At 37.6% G+C, this 21778-nt stretch overlaps 1 protein-coding gene across 1 annotated transcript in view; it reads left to right on the forward strand.

Annotated features, from left to right (window-relative positions):
• The window catches only part of GREB1L (GREB1 like retinoic acid receptor coactivator), a 141525-nt gene that overhangs the window by 1060 nt on the left and 118687 nt on the right, over positions 1-21778 (forward strand). The gene's annotated exons all lie outside the window — the stretch shown is intronic.

The raw sequence follows: 21778 nt of genomic DNA on the forward strand, positions 1-21778 counted from the left end.
CGGCCTCTGTTGTGGTATCATCTGATCTACATGACTTGTTTGCTGTTGTAAAGGTGGGGAAAAGCTGACTTAAATTGATCTAGCGCCGGCTTTCAAAAGCAGCTGACAGATTTATTAATGTACACCCCACTGCTTTCGGAAGCAGCGAGGTATCTTTGAAATGATGCTCTTCCCTTCAGAATGTTTCACATTTCTTTACGGAAATGCTGAAAGATTAAAACTTTGTTTAAAATCATACGATTTTTGGCTCTGAGGATGGATCAATGGTTGCTACTTATTTTCCAAGTGTTTATCTATATTCTGAAACTTAGGTATTATCAGTGGTTAAATATGTGTAAAGTGGTGAACRCTTAAAAATGTGGAGGAAAAATATATCCCATTTCTTTTGCTTGACAGTATGTCAGCATATTTGCTCTTTTTAAAAAATTTATCTGACTTTCTTCGAGTTAGTGGTTCTTGTGACTTTCCCATTAAACGATATTTTCTCCTATAAATATTTCTTGTTCTTCATACTTCATTGAAACCTGGTAATAAAGACTGAAATAAAAGGCTTTTAAGAAGAAAGCGCTATCTTTATTTCTTCACTTAAGTTAGGATTAAGTGAAACATTTTTATTACAATGATTATAGTTGTTTAGAGCTGAGAGCGAGTGGATAGGTGCATGTTTCAGTTGAGGATATAGTTGTATATATGACTTCTGAGAGGATAGGTGAAAGCTTTCTGCACTCTCCTCTATGAAATACTATAATGCATCCTTAAGTAATCTATTTTTTCTCTATTTGGGGAATGATCTGTAAAGAAAAACAAGGGTCTTCTGTTGATTGACAGGCTTATTACATGAGTGCTACTGGGATAAAAAATGTTATTTTCTTTGAAAACACTGGAGCAATTCACTAGCAATTTATTCAGCRTAAGGCTTAGAATAGGACTAAAGTGTTTATGTAGCTGCTGGATGCTATTTGCGAAGGAATAAGGATTCTGTGAGGATTCTCAGAGACRTTCAGAAATCTTTCTTTCTCATCTTAACCTTACGGATTTCAAACATAACCATATTTTTCTCAGAGAAGTATTTCCAAGAAAACTCTACAGAAATTCAGTGAATAACATTCAGAATGTGTTTACTTGCATGAAGGGTTGGGTTCTGAACACTTAATTTACTCTGTTAATGCAGACAACAAATACAGTTTATGTTTTGGTTTATTATTGGTAGTCAGGACTTGGTTATCATTGGTAGTTACAGAACTACCAATGTTATGGTTAGTAACCATATGTTACTAACATATATTTGTTAGTATGAACATACTGGGTTTTGTTTAGTTTGGCTTTAGATAAGTAATAATCAGAAATATGGATAAGTCTTTGGTATGGCAGGGTTAAGTCCAAAAAGTGGCATTAAAGGAACTAAGCAGTAGTATGCAACTGAATAGTGAGCTTTTATTAGGAAAAGTTAAAATACCCAATATTTCTTAAGATCTCATGAGGACATCACAGATGRAAGGAGAGGTAATTTGACTGTGTGAAGAGTTTGTCTAGAATTCAGAAAGCACTTAAAAGCGTGTTTGATTCAAGGTTGTCTTAARCACATGAATATGGGTACTGATGCTGACAGTTCAACAGCTCATGTTCAGAGTTTTTTGTAGATACAAGGAAGAAGAAAAACTAGAAGTGTAATTYAGAAGGCTCTAATCAGTTACTGTGAAATACTTGGAATGAAACTAATTTTGAAAGAAAATCTAGTGAAATCTCTGTACAGTGAAGCTAATTGAGTTATGAATGATGAGCTGTTCATTCAGTATAAAACTTGACTCAGTATAATAGGAAAAATACTCTAGAAAGTCTTATTAGTGATAGGAAAAAAAATCTTTTTTTTCCTATTTTCTGTATTTCAAGGACATTTTAAGTACACATTTAACTGCAAAGTTTTTACTCTGGGCAGTGTATGCTTTTGTAGCATCTTTCATATCAAGGATTTTAGAGTGGTTTTTAAAAGTGCTTTTGTGTTTTGTATGGTTCTATACCATATGTTTTATATTTAATTCTTTCAATGACCACTGAAGTGCAGCCAACTTTGGGTGAATGTGGTAACTGTTAACTAGTGCTTAGCAACAGTGCTCAATAATCAAGACGGGAAGTGAAGAAGAATACCATGTCTAATTGAAACTACAGGGGGCATTTAGGTGGGTAGGAGGTAATTAACAAAACCTGGAGCTTGGATCTGATATTAAGGCCTCACATCTTTACTCTTGTAAAAAGGGTTGTGAAATCATTAACGTAAAAAATATTTCAGATTTTTTATTCTGAACTTCAGATTTTGTGGCCTTTTTGAGATGCACATATTTTGCCTATTCTTGCATAACCATTTCTCATGCATAATGCAGAACAGCCATTTTCATTTGCTTATAAAAGAGAATTTTGAGATGGAGGACCATTGAGAAGACTAACAGATGATGGAGTAATAAGCCTTGACAGTGATGTATTATGGAGAATTAGTCCTCTGAACTACAGTTCATTAGATATAGTAAGCAATTAAGATATCTCTCACATTTTAAAACAGATTAAAGCAATCCTAAAATGACAYTAAACTTATATGATCTCAGCAAAATACATATTTCTCTCTAACTAGAGCTGACTTTTCTCAAAGCCTCTATTGTCATATGTTCCCTGAAGAGTCAGGAAAAGTGTTGCTTTTATGAATATTTGTTCAAAACACTGTTGCCTAATAGTTACTTCTTTTTTTCCTGATCTCCGACCTTATTGCTTCGTTTCATGCTGTGTTCTGTGTAGAGATGCATTCTTGGTCTGATTTTTATGTCTTGTAGGTACCAAACACATTCTGTTAAGAACTCTGAAAATATCATTTATAATAAGAGAACTAATAAATKAATTTTCAATTAGTCATTACAAAGGTTCATCTGCAATTCTGAGCATGGTTAGTAGAGTCCATGTTAATGGATTCAGGCTAGCAGGTAGCTAGTGAAGATGAMTCATAAATAAGGAGTCATGCAGTGAAGATGGTGAATAATCTAGTAAGAATGAACTCTTAATATTTTAGTAGAATAACCGATGTTTTTATAATCCAAAAATAAAATACAGAAAATCTGCTGGAGGAATGACAGAAATTTGTGGATGACAGAAATTTGGGACAGCATTTATTCACAATGGCAACAGCTAAATTTTGTATACCGCTGTGGTTGGTTTGGGAAAATCAAGCCTAAGTGTGGAGTTCTGGACAGAAATTATTCTAAAATATAACTTGTTTTGGTGACTCTTGAGCCCACGTCAGCTGGTTTCTGTTGTCTTACTCTGTCGCGCTGTGATGTCACAGCTTCTGTGAAATGCTTTTGGGACGTGAAAARCCACAGAGGATTACATAAGCGAATAACTTCATTTATTTAATGTCGTTCTAATTGAGTTAACATTGTAACTCCCATGGCACTTCAGAAATTTATTATGAAATGAAACAAAAGCAAGAACTAATCTGAAGATCTTAAAGCAGGTATTGTCAATTTGCATTTAATCTGCTTAAACTTTTTATTGCTGTTATTCTACAGTAGCTAATAAAATGTTTGTAAAATATAAAAGCTAGGAAGAACTGTATGTTGTGACATAAAATCACCAGAATAGTAAGATGATAGAGAGCAGCCTGAGTCACTATGACAAGATGTGATAGAAACCTTTAATTAATATTCTCCATATAAGGTTACAGAGAGGTTATTTTGAAGTAGGTTTTCAAATTGATGGCGCTAGGAACAGCAAAACAGTGTGGGCAGACTTAAGATACTGTTACTTAAGAGATTACCAGACATCTGTCACAGGGGTTCCACAAACAAGTCTAGAGTAACTAGTTTTATAAAATGCTGTGTAAAGATCCTGTTTTTTTTCTTCCATCTCCATTGCAGTCTGTAATTAGCCTTTAGCGGCTCTCTTCAGGACTGTTAGTGGAATTTGAGCAGAGCACTTGGAGGCAAGTGAAGAAGTTAGTTATTGCTTGTAACTGTGGTCTGAAATACACTAATTTTTTTAAATATATGTAAGGTAGGCTCATCTGTGCATCTCGCTCACTAAAAGTAATAGGTCTTTCTTGGAATGTACAGTGTGAAGTTGCAAAGTTATTTAGATGGTTGACTACTTTAAACTAATACATTTAGTATGGGAAACAAAATAGAACAATTGGCTTGTTACCTCTATCTTTTTGCACTGAATTCTGCTAGGTCTTCCCAGCACCCGTTTCTTGTTTGTGTGGAGTGTATTTTACCAAAATTTCAGAGAAATGACTAACAACCTTATCTTTGGAAGGTGATTCAGGCTGTCATTTTTCTCTAGAACCACATGATATTCAAATTTGGCTTTGTAAAGACATACTAGAGCACATGTGAAACATTGTCTCTCAAATATGTGGAACACTAGAAAGAAATTAGTGGGKTTTTTTTTGTTTGTTTTCTATATGCCTACCTACAACTTTGAAATTTGCTCTCTTTTGGAATCTGGAGTAGATATATAAGGTAATAGATATAATGGGACCTTGCTGAGGTCTCATTATATGCTTTTAAATTATGCTTTTAATTAGGTGGAAGCTTTTTTTTTGGGGGGGGGGTTATCCATCTGACTTTAAACACACAAGAATAGTTCATATGCTGTCATAATACTAATGTTTAGTGAGACCATGTATACTCTGAAGTGTGTAGTCCCTTCCCTTCTGTGTTACCAGTCTTGACAGTAAATAATACAGTGACTGGAAATTGCTGCATGGCTTGTCCTACTTAAGCTTCCTAGTAAAGAGGAAATGAAAATCTGAAACATAGGACAGCTTCCTTGGCTTAGTGCCTCCATCGTTCTTCACACTTCAGAAAGCTGTGACAGTAGTAGTAGGAGCAGTTTTCAATAGCGTGAGTTCAGCTGCTTCCTAACACCATGGCAAACTAYCTCTTTATATGGGAGTCACTGATGAGAAAAGAGCATTCAGACCAGCGTTTTATATTGGAAGGCAGCAGTAGAGCTTATTAGTGATGTCTCGGGATGAAAAGCATGTRTGGTAAAGTCTTGTCTTGATGGCTGTCAGTTGAGATCTGCAGAAAGCAAAGTGCTTTGTTCCTGTCCTGAGCGTTGCACCCTTTCCCTGAAGGTGTAAAAACCTCAATCCTATTCATTCTTGGCTTACTACCACCTTGGAGATAAGTATTGGTTGTAGTACGTTGTTTCATAGTGGACGATTCCATCTCAGTCTTGGATCCAACTTGACTGTTTTTGTTCCTCACTGTCACCCTGTGGATTKTCAGGAAGCCCTTAKAATTTTTCATTCCTCTAGAGCAGTATGTGGGTTAATTCTCCTCATGTCCTTTCAGACTTTCAGTCCACTTTGAAAGTAGCTCAGGTTAGGAAGTTTACCTTTGTAATTTCTTTAAACTACTTGCATAGAATCAAAATTTAGTGCAGCTAGCTGATTCCTTTGAGCAGTGTTGGGAAATGAGTCTTTTATTTATTTTTCTAATACACCTTGGTTGGCCTTCACTGCATTAAGAAAAGGGAAATAGCTTCCTGACAAGGACAGTTATGATGTAGGTGACACTTAAGAACATGGGGGAGTTTCTTCTCTTCTTAGTCTAGTAAAAAATGCTTCCAAAAATGTATTGATACTTGTATTGATATTTATAGATAAGACATTGTTGTTATCCTTTCTAATCTCAGTCTCTTTGAGGGAAAATTCTGATTGTGAGAACAATTAGAAATTGGATGGATTAGGCAGGTGAACAGTGCCAACTCAGAGGAGCAGTTTTGGAGAAAATCTGAGGGGAGAGGAGGGAGAAGGCAAAGGCATCCAAGAAGACTTCAATGTCTGTGATAGAGGCACACARAACTACTGAGGAGGTATTTAAAAGCAAAAGAATGAGTCCAGAGTGAAGAATGTCGCTATCCTCACAGTCCTAATAGAAGCAGTTTCAGCAAAGCTTGAAGGTTAGCTCTTGCCAGTTTTTTTTTTTTTGGATGAGGAGAGTCAGCTCTCTGTTTCCAAGCCTCCTGGAAGGAGGGAGAAGATGTCTTTCCTGCTCTTTGTTATTTCACCTTCTCCCTCCAGGTCCACAGTCATGATTTTAACAGATGTGAGAGGCAAGATGGATCCAAAACCATGGAATTTCTTATTTTGTAGCGTTAACTTAGTAATACGGTTATGATTTACTGAGTGTCTGTGAGTGTTTTGGTGCTGTAGAGAAAATGCACAGGTGGTTGCCTCCTCCAGAAGTCCTCTGAACTGTGGACTTGACAAACTTGGGAGGACAGTGCATGCGTATATAACAGGAAAGAGAACAGTACAGRAGTTAGAAATGCTGGGGTTGAATATCTGCGTGTCTTAGTGGATTACACGATTCCTTTTCTTTACTTAGTACAGGTGTTAGAAAAACATGTGTCTGCAGCACAGCCACGTGATACTGCTCGGTTGAGATGGCTTATACTCTGAATGCTAAAACTGTTCACAGTTTGCCTTTATGTGTGTGTAAGGCTAGACCAGCAGTTCTAGTTTGTAGTAGGTGTGCCACTAGTCATGTTGTTCAAAGCGATATGCCCTCAAAACTCTTAAACAAAAGCCATACCCCCCCCCCCAAAAAAAAAACATTTTCAGGTATTTTAATTAATGTCAAAAGAMATTAATTTATGCCAGAGAAGGCTGAAGGGGAGGGAAAGTGCATTTTTCTGGCTGCACTCAGCTATCATGGTGCATAGGGTTTGCTTGCTGAATATCCAGCATGATTCCTCTATTGAGTGATGCCTTGTGTCTGATGGCTGTGCAGATGGATGCTCCATTCTCACGTGTAGCACAGCTGGCTGGGTTTCTGTCAGGCCTAGTTTTGGAGTGATTCCAGTTGTAATGTGAATTTGACATAGAGAGAAGGAGGCTATGCTTGTGATAGGGGTTAAGCACTGTGCTTTACAGAACAGTGGAGGTTTGCAACTCCCTTTGCTGTCACAATAGTAAATTCAGTTTTGGTTGTCTATTAAGACTGAGCAGCTGAACTGCTGAGTTGAACTTGTGAAGTTGCATGTTTGTGTTGCCAGTCTCTCCTGTTGAAAAAGGCAAACCTGCAGGTTCAGAACAGCTGAAAATTCATCCTATCATTGTTGCTTTGAAGTCTGTTTAAAGGGAAAAATGTATGCTTTTGATCAGCATGGTTAAAGGATACTGTCACAGGAGTGTAATAAATGAGAACTGGATCTGGCACCTACTTTCAGTAAAAGACAGTATTCTTCCAGATGCTTTTTAAATTGAATTCTCCTGTGATAATGAGCTCAAGTTTGAATTAAGTTAAGTGCAGATCAGGAGCTTATGGCTGGAAAAAAAAAGAAAGGCTTTCAATGGATACTCTATAGTTTTGGTGCTGATGTCTGATGGTACTGATATCTTTAAGCTTGTGTTCCCTATTCTGATTCACTATAAAAACAAGCACAGCATGAACCTCAATGTATAGCCTTGACACATGACTGAATCTTTGCTTTTTAATTCGTAATTAGTTTGTCTAAATTGAAATAATTGTGTATTGGGAAACAGATGAAGTATTTGCATTGCTAAAATATTTCATTATCTGTGAGGAAGATGATGTGTTTTGTGTCCCATCTGTTTTATTTTCAAGAAACTAAACTTCAGTTCTTGTTTCCTTGTAGTTGTTCTTGTTTCCCTGTGGTCAGTTGCAAATAAAAACCTCACCTGTAAATTTGACAGGTTAATAAGTCAAAACTATTGATGTGGATCAGCTACAAATTAAAAATATATTACAACTTTTTTCACTGTACAAACTTCCCGCATGGCCTTGATAAGTGTGTGTGAGATCGGACTGAATGACCTTTTTTTTTTTTTTTGGTCATAAGTAAGTAAGTAAGTTGGTCGTATGGTAGTGGAAAGGCTGCAGTGTGTAAACTCACGTGGCTCCAAAGAGGCTATTCGGCCTGTTCTGGCTGGAAGACTGGGCACCAAAGGATAATAATGATACCTGATGGACTGGCTTGGATACATTGTCTAAAATYGGAGTCCTCCAGACTGATGTTCATAATCATATGTTTTACTCTAAGGGGACTTAAAATAAGCTCAGAAGTGCTTACTTCAGTCCTGAAAAGGTTTAACTTAAGCATGTGTGAAAAGAAGAGATTTGCTTATGGTACTGCAGACGATCACTTCTCGCTTCTACTTATTTTGTTAATTGTTAAGATCTCGGAACAGCTGTCCTCAATTACACTCCCTTATGTGTATTGTTGAAAACTGAGTTATATGTGTGTCCCTATGTCTTATTTTTCAGGTCGTATTGGTGCTTATGTGATGATTCAGTACTTGGATTGCAGTTTCCTTCTAGCTGCCAGTGCTGTAATGGGACATATTCCACATTCCATGGAAAAATGGCAAGTGTGGAAARAAGGGGGATGTGCTTTTTAACTTCACTTAGGAAAAGTGTAGTGGAGGCTGGATGACAATATCCAATTCCAAATGATTATCTGAATAAACCATGGGAAGCTGAGGTTTTATGAAAACCACAGCAAGAGAGAAGGAAGAACTAGAAATTGGCTCCTAGAGATTGGATGTTCTCTGAGAAACTCCATTGCAGGAGCAAGTTGTCTGTTGAGTTAACAATGACCAGGGTAGAACTGCTATGATTTGTGAGTGTAGTCCTTCCCTGGAGGACAGAAGGTGAAGGCCAGTGTGTGGAAGGAAGCTAACCTCAGGATAAATTCATTAAAACAGTTCTATCCTCCTTGTTCTTAAGTGCAGTTCATGCTGAGAGAGACTGATGTGTTTCTCATAAAAAAAAAAAAAAAAAAAGTTGAAAATGAGTTCTATTCTTTGTTCTAATAGTGCCTTTCTTATGTGGAATAAATCTCTCAAATCTGTCTGAGTTTCTTTTAACCAATTTGCAGAGATGTGAGAATAAATTCATGAATCATCTTGTGCTCATAGTGTAATTATAAGTGCCAGGAAAAATAGCCCCAAACTGTAAATGTATAGAGAAAATAGTTTAAAAGAGATCTATCCTCTTTTGGCATGGCTTGGTATCAAACTGTTAAGTATTGAAGAGAATATCACCATATACCCATACAAGGGATATCTGCTAGATTATGATTTTTTTTTCTGTTTTGCAAATGAGTCTTGCAGCAATCTGTTTGCAGTCATTACTGGCTTACCTATTTGCAGTGTTCTATAATGCTTTATAGGTTTCTACAGCTCTACTTATTTCTACTTAATAGACCTAAAGAATGATCTCTATTCTTCACCCTTCTATTTCTCTTCCTTTCTTTTACTGAAGAGGAGCACGGTTACCACTTTTAAAATGCAATTTTGTTGTAGATTGATGTTTAGGTTTTACTTCTGCTGCTACTGAATTAATCCTTTTGAAGGAAACATGTTTTTGTAATTTCATCTTAAGAGTAATACCTCTGAGCAGAGCAGGCCAGAAGTACCTGAGGGATGTTTTTGTGTTCTGAACATGGCCAGTCGATAATATGGTCTGTAGCAAAAAATGATGGAGGTTTGTTTGGATCAACTAAAGGTTTAAGGTTTATTTCCCTGAAGAATGTCTTAGTTCAAGGTAAAGAGTCAAGTTAAACAAAATAAAACTGTAAGTCTTCTAACTTAATCTGAAGTAAACTAGCAACCCGAGAACTAGGGAATCCAAAGAAAATTGTGTTTAAATTTTGTTAGAAAGGGATACTGAAAAGCAGGCTCTTCAGAGCTTTGCTTTGGAGGTAGATTTGAGGTAAATTTCCTTTCTTTCACATTTCAACCAAAAAGCGTAAGAGAGATCTGGAGAGTCTGCTTTGGCCTGAGAATCCTGAAGTTTCATTGGTCACTGTTGCTGTTAGTACTGAGAAGAGGAACACTAGGGCAAACTGGAGAAGGAGAAAAATGAACAACCTTTCTTTCCCTTTATATGGTCCTATCTCCCTTATAGCAGTGTGGTGTAAAGGACATACATTCCTGAATGTAGGAGGGAAAACCCTCTTCTAAAACTATGATAAATGTTTATGTAAAACTATAACTTSATGTTATTTCATGTGGTGGATTACATTACAGCATAAAGGCTATGGGGCGTCCATTACARTGATATATTTTGAACACTGATGTTCAAAAGAAACAAAACCATTACAGTCAATAATTTATTTAACATGTTTTAGACAAATTGCTATCATGTACTGGAGAAAACCTATAGTTTTTGTAAGTGTCTTATTTAGTTAAATTCTGTATGCATTAGAAAAATTGATGTATACATTCCCGAACAACTCTAGGATAGTGAGTGTTGCCTACCTGATCAGAGAGAATAGTATCAGTAGAGAAGTGGATTTCAGTAACAAGGCTCTAATCAAATTGTAAGGAGGCAAGGAAAATAACTTCAGTCGTAAAAATTCTGATGTTTGCTATGAATATAAACAAATGACAATTTGCTTTCATATGAATGCTCAGGGTGACTTTGATGATAAGATGTAGGCTTGAGACTGCAGAAGACCTGATTTTGCTTTTTAATTCTGCTACTGATGGAATACAAGTGGCTTCTCTGTTTCTCAGTTTCCCTGTCTGTAAAATGAAGATGGTGATGATTCTGAGAGGWTTTTAAAGCACTGTATTACAGTGGTAATGATCTTCCATTGCTGAGTCTAGAGACTTTAATTAAAGTCTCCTGYCAGAACCCTGGCCTGCTGTGTTCCATTCTGCTATCGCTAAGCCTTCAGCGTAGCGAACCAACTTCTTTTCTTGGCCTAAATACCAACAGTTATTAATTTGGCTTTTGTTTTCAAACTTTCTGCTTAATGTGAATGGAATCTAAATGCCTGTGTCTGCAGTTTCTAGGGGAGCTCTCGCTGCAGTGTTTGGCAACCCAGTGCACTGTCTTGAGCGGTAGCATTGCATAGTGAAATGGATTGTAAAGTCCAAGGCCCTTTGTCTGCCGAGCTGCACACAGCCATGGCTCTGTTTACCTGTGCAAAGGGGACTRCCTAGAGTCTGTGTCGGTGTTGAAAGATTATATAAAATACCTAGCRAAAATAAACTAGCCTCTGACTAGCAGTAGGTCTTCAGTTGGTTAAAGCAAGCAGTAGTTGATGAGGGAGTAAATAAAGCATTTGTAGACCGCATGCTGGCACAGGCTTTCCCTTCCCCCGCCTTACCTCCTGTCTTTTTTTATTTGACCATATGTTTTAGTAGTCTTAAGTATGTGTCAGTGGTAATGCAGGCTCAACACACTTAAAGGATGATTATCCATTTTGTTGCCAAAGTGAGGCTTTTTCTTCCTCATTTAATTTTTATGAGGATCATAATTAAACCTTTTTTTAATTGCAGATTACTCCTTGCATGGCTAAATTTAACTACATTTCTTCTAGCCTTCCTGTTACCAGTTTGTATGATACAGGGTCAGACAAACCAGTTTGTCTCTATTCTAATCCGAATTCCAGAACCGATGTTCTTTACACCCTCTCTTTCTCTCTCTCTCTCTCTCTCTCTCTCTCTTCCCCTCTTCCTACTGTTCTCACCGCAAAAAGACATGTTGGGTCTCCTTCTCCCACTCCATCCCCTCTTTTTATTTTTTTTWATTTTTTTTAATTTCTCTGGCTGTGCAGAAAAGTAAATGTTGATTACATTTTCCTACTCATCTGTTCCTCCAAACAGCTGCTTCTTACTGAGTATGGTTGATGCATTAGAAAATTAATGCTCAAAATATTCAAATTATTTGAAAGTGTAGTGTTTCATACACTATATTGAAGATAACAATTGTTGCAGATTTTTYTGGATTACATCTTACGGATTTTTATGGGTTGAAGTAGGTCTCTGAAAGATACTGAGTTTTACGATGACTTCCTAAAAAAAGAACAATACTTCTCTCAGGGTGTCATCAAGGTTGTGTCAGTTTATATAAAACAATTGACAGGAATTCTGGTCACGGGAGTTGCTGTTGAGGCCTCTAATGAACCTTGCATGAACACAGAGTGGTTATTAGCTAAGTATTAGTACTTGTATGCCACCTTCGTGGTAGTGCTTAAATGCTATGGTTACAGTGAACAAGCTAGTTGCCTAAAAAGGTAAGCGAGGTAGGTGGCTCACAGAAATTTGTATCACTTAACAGAATAAACATAGAATCTGTTATTTAAAAATACAAGCATACTACCTTAGTAGATTGAAATGTATGTGTGTAGGGGAGGAGGGGAATAGCACATAGAAAAAGATTTATGCCTTCCTTTGGGCTGTTGCTTAGTGACAGAAAATGCCTCTTAAGCCTGTTTTTGGAGAGGGGAGGGGTGAAACTTGATTCAGTGACCATCTGTCCCGAGCTGGTTGATTTCCTGTTGAGCTGTCCTTTGTTTCTGTCAAACAATTGATTGTTACCCTTTACAGATAAGAATACTGTTGGTGACATTGCACTGAATCAGCAGGTTGGTTTGTGTCAACCACAAAACAGACCTATTAATTTAAAAAACATATATATTTGAGGGTTGTTTTGGTTCTTCTGAGGCTGCTACGACTATCAGTGGTTTTGCTGTTTTGCATTTAAATATGTTATGTGTTTTTTTTTTTCCTTTTGTGGAATGCACATCAGTATAGAAGAGTATAATAAATTTAATTGAAACATTTTTTTTTTTAAAGAGGAAGTGATACCTTTTATTAGCCTGAAATGGTAGGGAAAATCAGCCATGGTTTTGGACATGTAAGCCTTTTGGCGGGGGGAGCAGAGGTTAATTGAAGTCACCATTGAAGAATTCCCCACTGTTTCTCTGAAAACAAAACCTAGATTCTTAATTGCAAATGGAATATTTGCTATTGTTCTTGTTTAATTGTCAGAAAATCATTCTGTGTTTGAGTACCTCTTCTTACTTGTTTAAAAGTAGCATGCTGGATAGACATGYATTCTGATTAGATTATTTTTAAGTCATCTTTATTTTATATTGCAAAAGCCTATATTTTTCTTTATGTGCGCAGGGGACAAGGTACATGTGTATGCAAACATGTGCATGTTCTCTGTAGCTAGCATTATTTGTTAAGCATTTCCACACCATTTCCTTTCCTGCCCCGAATTTCAGCATTCACAGAGAAGGTTCATATTTCCAAGTAGCCACTGAGGTGAAAGTAAGGGATGTATGTTCAGAGAAGATAGGTAATATTTGCAAAAATAGTTGCAAAAATATTGATATTCACTGTGTTTCTTTGAGTCTGTGAAGCTACTCAGTCTGTGAGTATTTCAGTGATGCTGTGCTACAGAGGATGATGAGAAGGAAAGAGCTTCAGTACAAACATCCTTGGCATCTTACAGGTCTTTGCTTATTTGAGTTTAGCCTACTTATCACTCAGTAGATGAAATTTGTAGGCAATTCCCAAAAGTCACTTCACAGAGTGAGAAGGTGTTGGAAAAGTTCATTTCCCTTTCTTCTTTTTCCCATGTGTTCTCCAGGTTGCCTTCCACATGTAGAAGAGATGCAGTCTGCAGCTTTTCAGTGTGGTGCTGGATATATGTCAGATTTGGCTCTTCTTGAAGCTGATAGCAAAGTACCTACTGCCCTCTGATTTAGTAGATGTTGGTTAAGGTATTCTTGTAGGGTTCTCTCTCTCTCTCTCTCTCTCTCTCTCTTTGGAGTAGTTAAAACCTGCTATTTGGCTTAATAGGAAAGGTTAGAATCAAACCACATAAATGAGGTCGTAGTTAGATGTTTGACAGCATTGTGGCATTGTTGGCTGAATGAGCTCTGACATCCTTGCTGTTAGTTGCCCACTTCCATGCCTGGCCCCAGCTTCTCCCTTTCCTGCTGCTGTTTGTGTTACTTACGCAGTGATCTGACAGAGGAACTGAGCCAGCTGAAGAACAACTTCTTCCAGGTTACTTTTTACATGGATCAGTTCCCTCATCCATTTGCCATGTAGTGACACGTAGAGCTTAGCCGGTGCATTGAAATATATGGTGATAAAAGTAATTGGTCCTGTGTAGCTTTCTGTTTAAAAAAAAAATGCCAGAAGAGTAGAAGTGTTTTTAAATACATAGTTTCTGTTGGGTAGAGAAATCTTACTCTAGGTTAGCTTGGAATTTTTTTTTAGATTGGATGCATGTACAGGCATCACTTCTGTGTAAACTGAACATGCCTGTGTACTGCTTTTTGGCCTCCTTTAYGTTAGAAAGTGTTAAACACTATCTACATGCCTTTCATGTATTTTCATACTGTCTTGAAATTCCACTGAAACTGAAAAACACTTACAGAACTAGTTCAAGCTAGGTTGGGGGGGGTGAAAAATCACAGTGAAAAAACAGTTCTGAATTGAGTTGGAAACTGATTCCCTCCACATAACTGAATTTCTGAGAGGGGAAAAAAATTGAAGAACTTAGAATTTTCAAGCCTGAAATAAAATTCCAATCCCAAATGTCTGGAACACTGCTTTGTAATTGGCATAGAGAAAGCAATGGGTGGTTATTTTGATCTRGATTTTTGCTGTTCACTTAAAGAAGTATTGCTAAGTTGAATAGCTCAAGTAGTAAGGAACAGACAAAAAGCCCACTTCTTCCAGTGGCCTATGTAGACTATAGGATAGTGAGAATATATGCCGGTACCTATATTCATTCTTTCTCGGGCCATGTGATACTRCGCTTCTCCCAGTAAAACAAACCTGATGTGTCCTTTGTCCCCAGACAGAAGCAATTACCCTTCCATTGCTCAGAAGGCAGAGTGACTATGGCACAGCTTACGTGTGGGAGGGCAGTAATTTTAGAAAGGAAAGTAGGTAGAAGACTGGCATCTGCTTGCATTCATTTTCATGTGTTGCTGTTGTAGGAATGAAATTATCTATGTATTTCTCTGCCCTCTCTGAACTTGGCCAGAGTCTGAGCAACGCTATTCAATGTCAAGGCATTCTGCAGTAGTTTTCTTTTTGGGGAGGGAGCACAGCTGTGGAATCATGGTCAGCTGCTTCTTTACCCTGGGTGAGTTCATGTGAGCTCTTCATGTGTGTCGCTGTCTGTAATGCTCCCATTGCAGCTCTGACTCAACCTCAGTTTGCAGATCTAATAGTGGTGCTGTCCTTGATACCAGTTTGAGAAATCTTTCTSTCCTGTGATGAAATGGCCTGTCTGCAAGAGAGGGTTGGAAATTGTAGTTAGTAATGACTTTCTGCTGTAGGAAGGAAAAAGCTGCTATCTTCCCCCTCAGTGCGCCAGCCATGTGCATCAGAGGTGAAAGTGGCAATTTCCCTTCTCCCAGGAAGCTGTGGCTGTCACTACCAGCCACACAGTCTTTCCAGAGACCAGTAACAACAACARAAGGTTTAGAAGGAGCCGTTGTTTCTGACAAGTGGCTTTCTGCTGAAGCTTAACTTTAAAAAGAAAAACATGTACTCAACAGAGAGTTGCCGGCTGCCTGGCCGTCCATCACAGCCCTCTTCTGCGTTGATGGCTATTCCCCAGGCAGCGCTTCACTTCAGAAGAGCTCTCGGCTGTGGGCCTAGCGAGTTGTGCTGGGTCTTGTCTCTGCTTTGTGTTGGTGTTGCTGCTGAGCTGATCTACTCTAGACCGCTTCTGGAAGCATGCTTTATTTTTAGCTTTCTTAAAGTGCCTTGTAGGAGAGCARTGCCTATGATCAGTGCTGCCCTACAGTCTTTTGGGTCATCTAACATGCCTCTTGGGTGATAGCTGTGCATGGTGGAACTGCTTAGTAGTTGGCAGCAGCCTACGTGGAAGGTGATGTTTTTGGGGACTGCTCGTGACTGCTGTTTTAGTCACTGGACTAGTCACTGCTTCATTCATTTTTTTAAAACTGAGGAGAGTGATTTGTAGAGAAGCTTTGTGGAGGTTAGATGAAATCAACTGGTTTAATTTAACTATGCTTTCATTTATGCTTCATCACAATAGAATTGCTATAGGTATATGTAGTTTCAGGAGAGAATATATTTCCCTCTTTGCTGGAGCAATCCTTTCAAGGGGCTGGCAAAGTAGTGTCAAGCAGATGAATCCCATTTGGGAGGTAATTGAGGCTTTGCCAAACCAGGTAGAAGCAATGCATGGGAAAACAATCTTAAGAAATGAAGCAGCACATGGTTAGAGGGAAAATTGGAATAGATAGGATTTCTGGTGATTATGCAGGCTTATAACTGGTTTTAATTGTGTGATTCTGAAAATGTTTTATAAGCTAAGGAAAATCATCTAAATATTTTAGGAAGCTTTTTTTTTTCAGATTTATCAAAACTTGCAGTTTCTTCTGAAATCCTTTTCTTCTAAGTTTTTTTTTGTGATTCTTATTTTTCTTCTTTTACAGTCAGATAGTTGAGTCACCAAAAAAGGAGAGGGACTCTGGTCTGAAAATTGAACTTCTGAGTCATAAGCTAGTGTCTCAAACCTGAGATGGTCTCCTCCTTGCATGTGGCTGRATAAAATGTGCTCCTTAATAAAAGTGAGCCAGTAGGTTATAACTAATGTGCTTACCATTGTAGCGATAGGCCTGTTTCTGGACACCTGATTGYGTTTGGAGGGGGGATGAGCCACACCCTTCTAGATCTACAAAATGTACGAATGGAAAATACAAGAAGTATCCTTCCATACATAATGACTTATGGGGTTCAATTTAGATAATCATTTTACGTTTATTGRGAAGTTGCAGCTTCCTGAAGAAGAACTGTTCTTTTGCCATATGGTCAGATGAACTGTTGAAGTGAGCTGTGAAGGTGTAATTTCATTGTTTATTAATAAAGTTTAACATGAGCCTAACATTTGTACAAAGTAGTGTAAAAAGAGAATTTGGACTACTGCGTGTGAAATGGGTGTTGCCACTGTGTAGTAGGGTTTTATATTTGTGTGGATGGCTGTAAATGACTATGGAAGACTAAATAGAGGCACTAGCTCATATTTGTATCAGTGGTATATTGAAATGGCTATCTCTTTGAAGAGAAGTGGCTTTTTTATTGTTCTTCTTTTTGGAATGCAGTATATTAGTGATATCTAGAGGGACCAAGAACATCAATGTTTGTTTCAAGGCTTGTTGGGTGCAAATGGTAGGGGGGTTCACATTGAAGAGAGCTGTTTTGTTTGGTGTGGCTAATCAGGAGTGAGGCTGGAATTGCTCATCGCTGTCATTCAGGTTTTGTTTCAAAGTCCAAGGACCTACTGGGAAAAACAAAAAGCTAATGAAAGGTGACTGTATTTCAGCCCAAACCCTGTGGAATCCAAAATGATGTCCTGACAATCTGTGTATTCTTATTCTCCTGCATTCCCATGGTTACTAAGGTAACAGGTTTTCTGAGGTTTTTTACATCTTCATTGTCAAGTATTTGCTACACTTATTGTTACTGTTTGCAAATCAGGGCAATTTAAACAATGCCTTTTGAAATGGGAACCAAAAAATACAAAAAGAAATACAGTAGAGATAGATGTAATGAATCAGTTACGCCCTCCCACCCCCCATTCAAATTTTCAGTGCTACTTTTCAGAGGTGACATACAAAATGTCGCACCTGTGGTACAGGCTTTAGGCATGTTATTCTTTTTTGTTTGTTTTAAAGGCATGTTTGCTACAGGACTCTTAATGCAGATGTGAAGAGTTCCACATGTAAACTAGTAGCTTTTCCAAGCAGCAGGATTGTCTTGAGGAAACTTAGGTTCAGATTTGTACTGGAGTTTTGTTTCTGTGATTATTACATCCAAGACATTTACCTAAGTCTGTTAAGCCATGTTACATTTGCATTACTGCATCCAGAAAGTTGTACTTCACAAAGAAAGTATCCAGGGACAAATAGAAAAAAAACCACTTTTTTTGCTTAAAAAAAAAAATTTAACCACATGCAGAACTCTTGTAGTCAAGCATGCTCCATTGATGCTCTTTTATGTACATTTATTTCAAGCTGAAACATTCCTGTTCACATTTTCCCTAGAAAACTGGRTTGTGGAAGAAATGGTTAGACTTGTATCTCCAAGCAGAATACTCTTTATTGGTTTGGTTACTSTTGGCTTCTAACAACTGCTGCAGCAATGTACAAACTTATCTTCTGCATCTGTGTTAGCTATATTTTAGAAACTTGTACAAATGTTAACTCCTGGAAGTAGTAGTAGTGAAGACTTTACATCAAGCTTTTTTTTTGGGGGGGGGGGATTGACTATTAGGTAAATAATTTTTAAACACTGTGCCTCAATTTTCCTTCTGTAAAGTATGGATGATGCTCAGATACATACAGCTCTCCTTCCAAATAGATATTTGGAGAGGGGTGCTTATAAAGTGCTTTAGGAAATTTCAGTGCAGTATATATAAGACTATGTGCTCAGATCATGATGTGCAAAAGATAGTTTAAACTCTCCCCATTTAGCTGTTTCCCACTGTGTCAGTTACGGGTAGTTTACATCATTGCTGTTTTTGTAAAAATGATTTTTTTTTTTCTTTTTCCCCCAGTGTGGTTCTTGTTTTCATGTCCTCCACTCCCCTTTCCTCCTAACCATTTTTTGCCATTCTCCTGGTGCAGTTTTAAAGCTCTTCAAAAAGCAAAGTTTGTTAGCACCTTGCTGTAGAGCTGCTTATGGCTGATGCTGCCAGAAAGATGGTGTGAACAGTTTGAAGAGGAGAGGGAAAGCTTAAGGCTGTTAAAGCTGTTGCAAGCTACAAATTATTGCTTCATACRTATTAAACCATTTACATTTCTGACCTTTCTCATTGCTTGTATCTGAGTTTGTATCTTTTCACTTGACAAACAAATGGATCATTATATTTTAATACATGCAGCCAGCACTCATGTTAAACTCTACAGCTAGCAGTAGAGCTTTTGCATTAAAGTCCTTGTTTGAACTAAGTTCCTTAAAATCTCCTTTCAAACTGAATTTCTAATTCTGAAGCTGAGCCTGGATAGATAATCCAACAAACAATTTCTAAGTACAAGTGATGTTTTTCCTGTGACTGAGAAAAATACTTTTCATTTGCCCATCTCCTGTCTCTTTATAATAAAGCTGCATCAGGTTAATCACCTTCAAATATTAGAGCTGCTGTGAGTGGGTTTGTGACTGAGTTTGGAGTAGAATTTTTTTGGTGGCTTTCCATGCTGCAGCCTCAGTCACGGCAGTTGTTTTAATGCTGTTAGCTGTATCATTCATTTCAGAATGTATATAAAGTGGAGTAGATAATGATTTTTTTTATGCTTGATATAAATTTAATGCTTATTTGAGAAGAGTCCTATCAGCCCAGAAGGATGCAGGTATTGTTCTCTGTCCTTGAGATAAATCAATTGATATATATATCAGAGGCTTGTATTGGACAAGCACATGTACAGGGGCTACTTGTGGGTGAGATCCCTGTAAGGTAATACCTTAGATTACATTATTTGTAAAGATTAGTTATTTGTAAAGGTTGGTTACGTACAGACAATATTCTCATTGCTAATTTGCTGCAGAGTGTAGCTGATTTGGAAGTAAAGCTTGGAGGCCTTGTGAAGCACCATTTTATTACAGTTTCACAAATTCTGCTGACAGGGCTTTGTCCTTAGCTAGGCAAGTAGTTAACCATGTTTGGTTTTATCAGTCACTACCCCCGTTATCAACAAGGGGTAACTTTCTTGAGGTAGATGAGACTTAAGCATGTCTGCTAAGCACAGAGCAGATTACCCCAGAAAAAGGGAGGTGACAGATGGGTGGCTGACAGCAGAGGGGAGAAGCAGAATGCAGACTGACTGAGTTATTCCCTGCAATGAAGGACAGAAGGTGCTCTCACCTTCTCATCTCTTGCAAATATCGTTTTTAAAGTGTTGCAGGGAAGGCTTTAATTTGATTAGATCACTTCCTTAATAGTTTTACATTGGTTGTTACATAGCCTGGGCAAAGGTGTGATTTGACATCAAAATGTCTGTGAACAAATGATTACTAGACTTTCTCTCTTTATAATAAGATACTTATGATAAGAATTAAATCTTTTTGGCAAATACAAAAAGCTGTGTGAAGAAATGTGGGAAAAACAGATACTTCTGTGAGATTCCAGAAGCTGTGGTAATCTTTCCATCTCATTTAGAGGTATATGTAGTGCATGATAGTGTTTTGGTGGTGATGTGTGGTTTCTTTTTTTTTTTTTTTTTTTTTTTTTTTTTTTTTTNTGCGTTGTTTTAATGAGCTGCATATGTTATTTCTGTGTGTCATGGAATTAAAATTTTTCATTAAAATCTTAACGTCTGTGTTCCTGGATTAAACTTGTTTAAACCTATTGTCACGCTTGCAGGGACTCTCTTATTTTAATTTCCTGAGAGCTTCATGAAGACCAGAAAGATAAAAGGGGATGGGCAGCTTCTTTATACCTTGTCAATCTTTTGAGATCCGAAGATACTGGTATTTAACATGTGGTAGCTGTAAATTTACTAGGAGAGCTTGTAAATTCCTTCACTAGAGAGGAAAAAAAAAAAGTCATCAAAGTGTTAAGATTATGAGTAGGAACTTGGATGCAGAGAGATCTACAAAAACTTGGGGGTTTTGGTTGGTTGGTTTTTTGCTTTTCCTTTTTTGTTATTTATATTACTCTTTAACAAACTTAGAATAGTAATTGAAAGTTAATGTGGAAGGAGGCTGTAACAATTCCTAGAAGAATTCTTCCATTCTGTACCAAATACCTCCRTTCCCTGCAGGAGGTGGGACGAATGTTCCTCAAATCCACTGTGCAGAATCCCGCAGAGTGGATAGGATGTCTTGGTGTTTTGTGGATGCTCTGGCTTTCCAAATGTAACCTCGTAGCATTTATGTGGACCTCAAGGGATGCTTGCATTCTGTGAATGAAAACCTCTTGTCCTCCATTGCCCTTCCACTCCCCGACCTAAAAGTCAGGGTTAAGTCGTGTGCAAAAATGGATTTTCAAATAACTTTTTCTTCAATTCTGCATCTTTAAGAAAATAAAGTCTTTTATTTTTAACAGTAGAGAACAGCAGAAATAGATGGAGAACTGCAGAACTAGAAGCACAGAACTGTAATAGCACTTGAATAGCAGTTGTTTTTTTACCCCATCTGGAGTGGGTACTTATGGCTCCCTGTCTTAGATCAGCGTGTCCAGCGGAGGCAGATACTTGCTTGTTTCACATCTAGGAAATACAGGTTCACCGAACAATTTGTAATAGCTATCAAAGAAAATGCCTAGCAGCAGAGAGAAACAAAACTAATCCTCATTGAATTAGTCATCATAGAGAACCCATGGTTAAAAAATGTAAGAGTAGGTAAACTGTGAGCATATCTAATTTAAATTAAACTGACAAAAGATTTTGACTTTATTTCTTGAAAAAACAGGGAATGGGCAAAAGAAGCAAAAGCAATAAAGTTTATAGAGGAAATGATTCATGAAAAATAAATAGACAAACTGAGTAGTTAAAACTCCTTATTCCTCTATCATACTGGATTTTTACCTCTGTAATACTGTGTTTTGAGCTCTTTTAGAGAGTAAATTGGCAAATGAAAGGTAGACAGGTTGCATGGCTGAGGCTGAACTGAGTTTAACCAGGCCTCCTTGCAGCACGTTGATATTCTGCTGCTGTCCTGTGTTTTAGGGTGCTCAGGACAGTGTTATTGCTGTCTTACAGTGCCTGCAGCAGGGCTACCAGTGGGGCATGTAGGGTCTTTTCTTGTTATTCTTGTCTTTTGTTTGAGGGTGAAGAGGTGCGTTTAGGCTAAGGTTTTTACTTGCAATGCTTCGTTCTGCTATTTACAGAAATTAAAGCATTGTTACCATAGCAGATTTCACTAGCTTTTATGAAAAGCACACAACTTTGCTTTTTGGAGGAAATGTAATTGCCCAGAGCCAGAACCAATGTGTTTACTTGTGCTATTTGTCAATACACCAATRCT

The sequence above is a fragment of the Rhea americana genome, unplaced genomic scaffold, assembly GCF_003343005.1.
Source record: "Rhea americana isolate MKP2758 unplaced genomic scaffold, rheAme1 scaffold_58, whole genome shotgun sequence".
NCBI lineage: Eukaryota > Metazoa > Chordata > Aves > Rheiformes > Rheidae > Rhea > Rhea americana.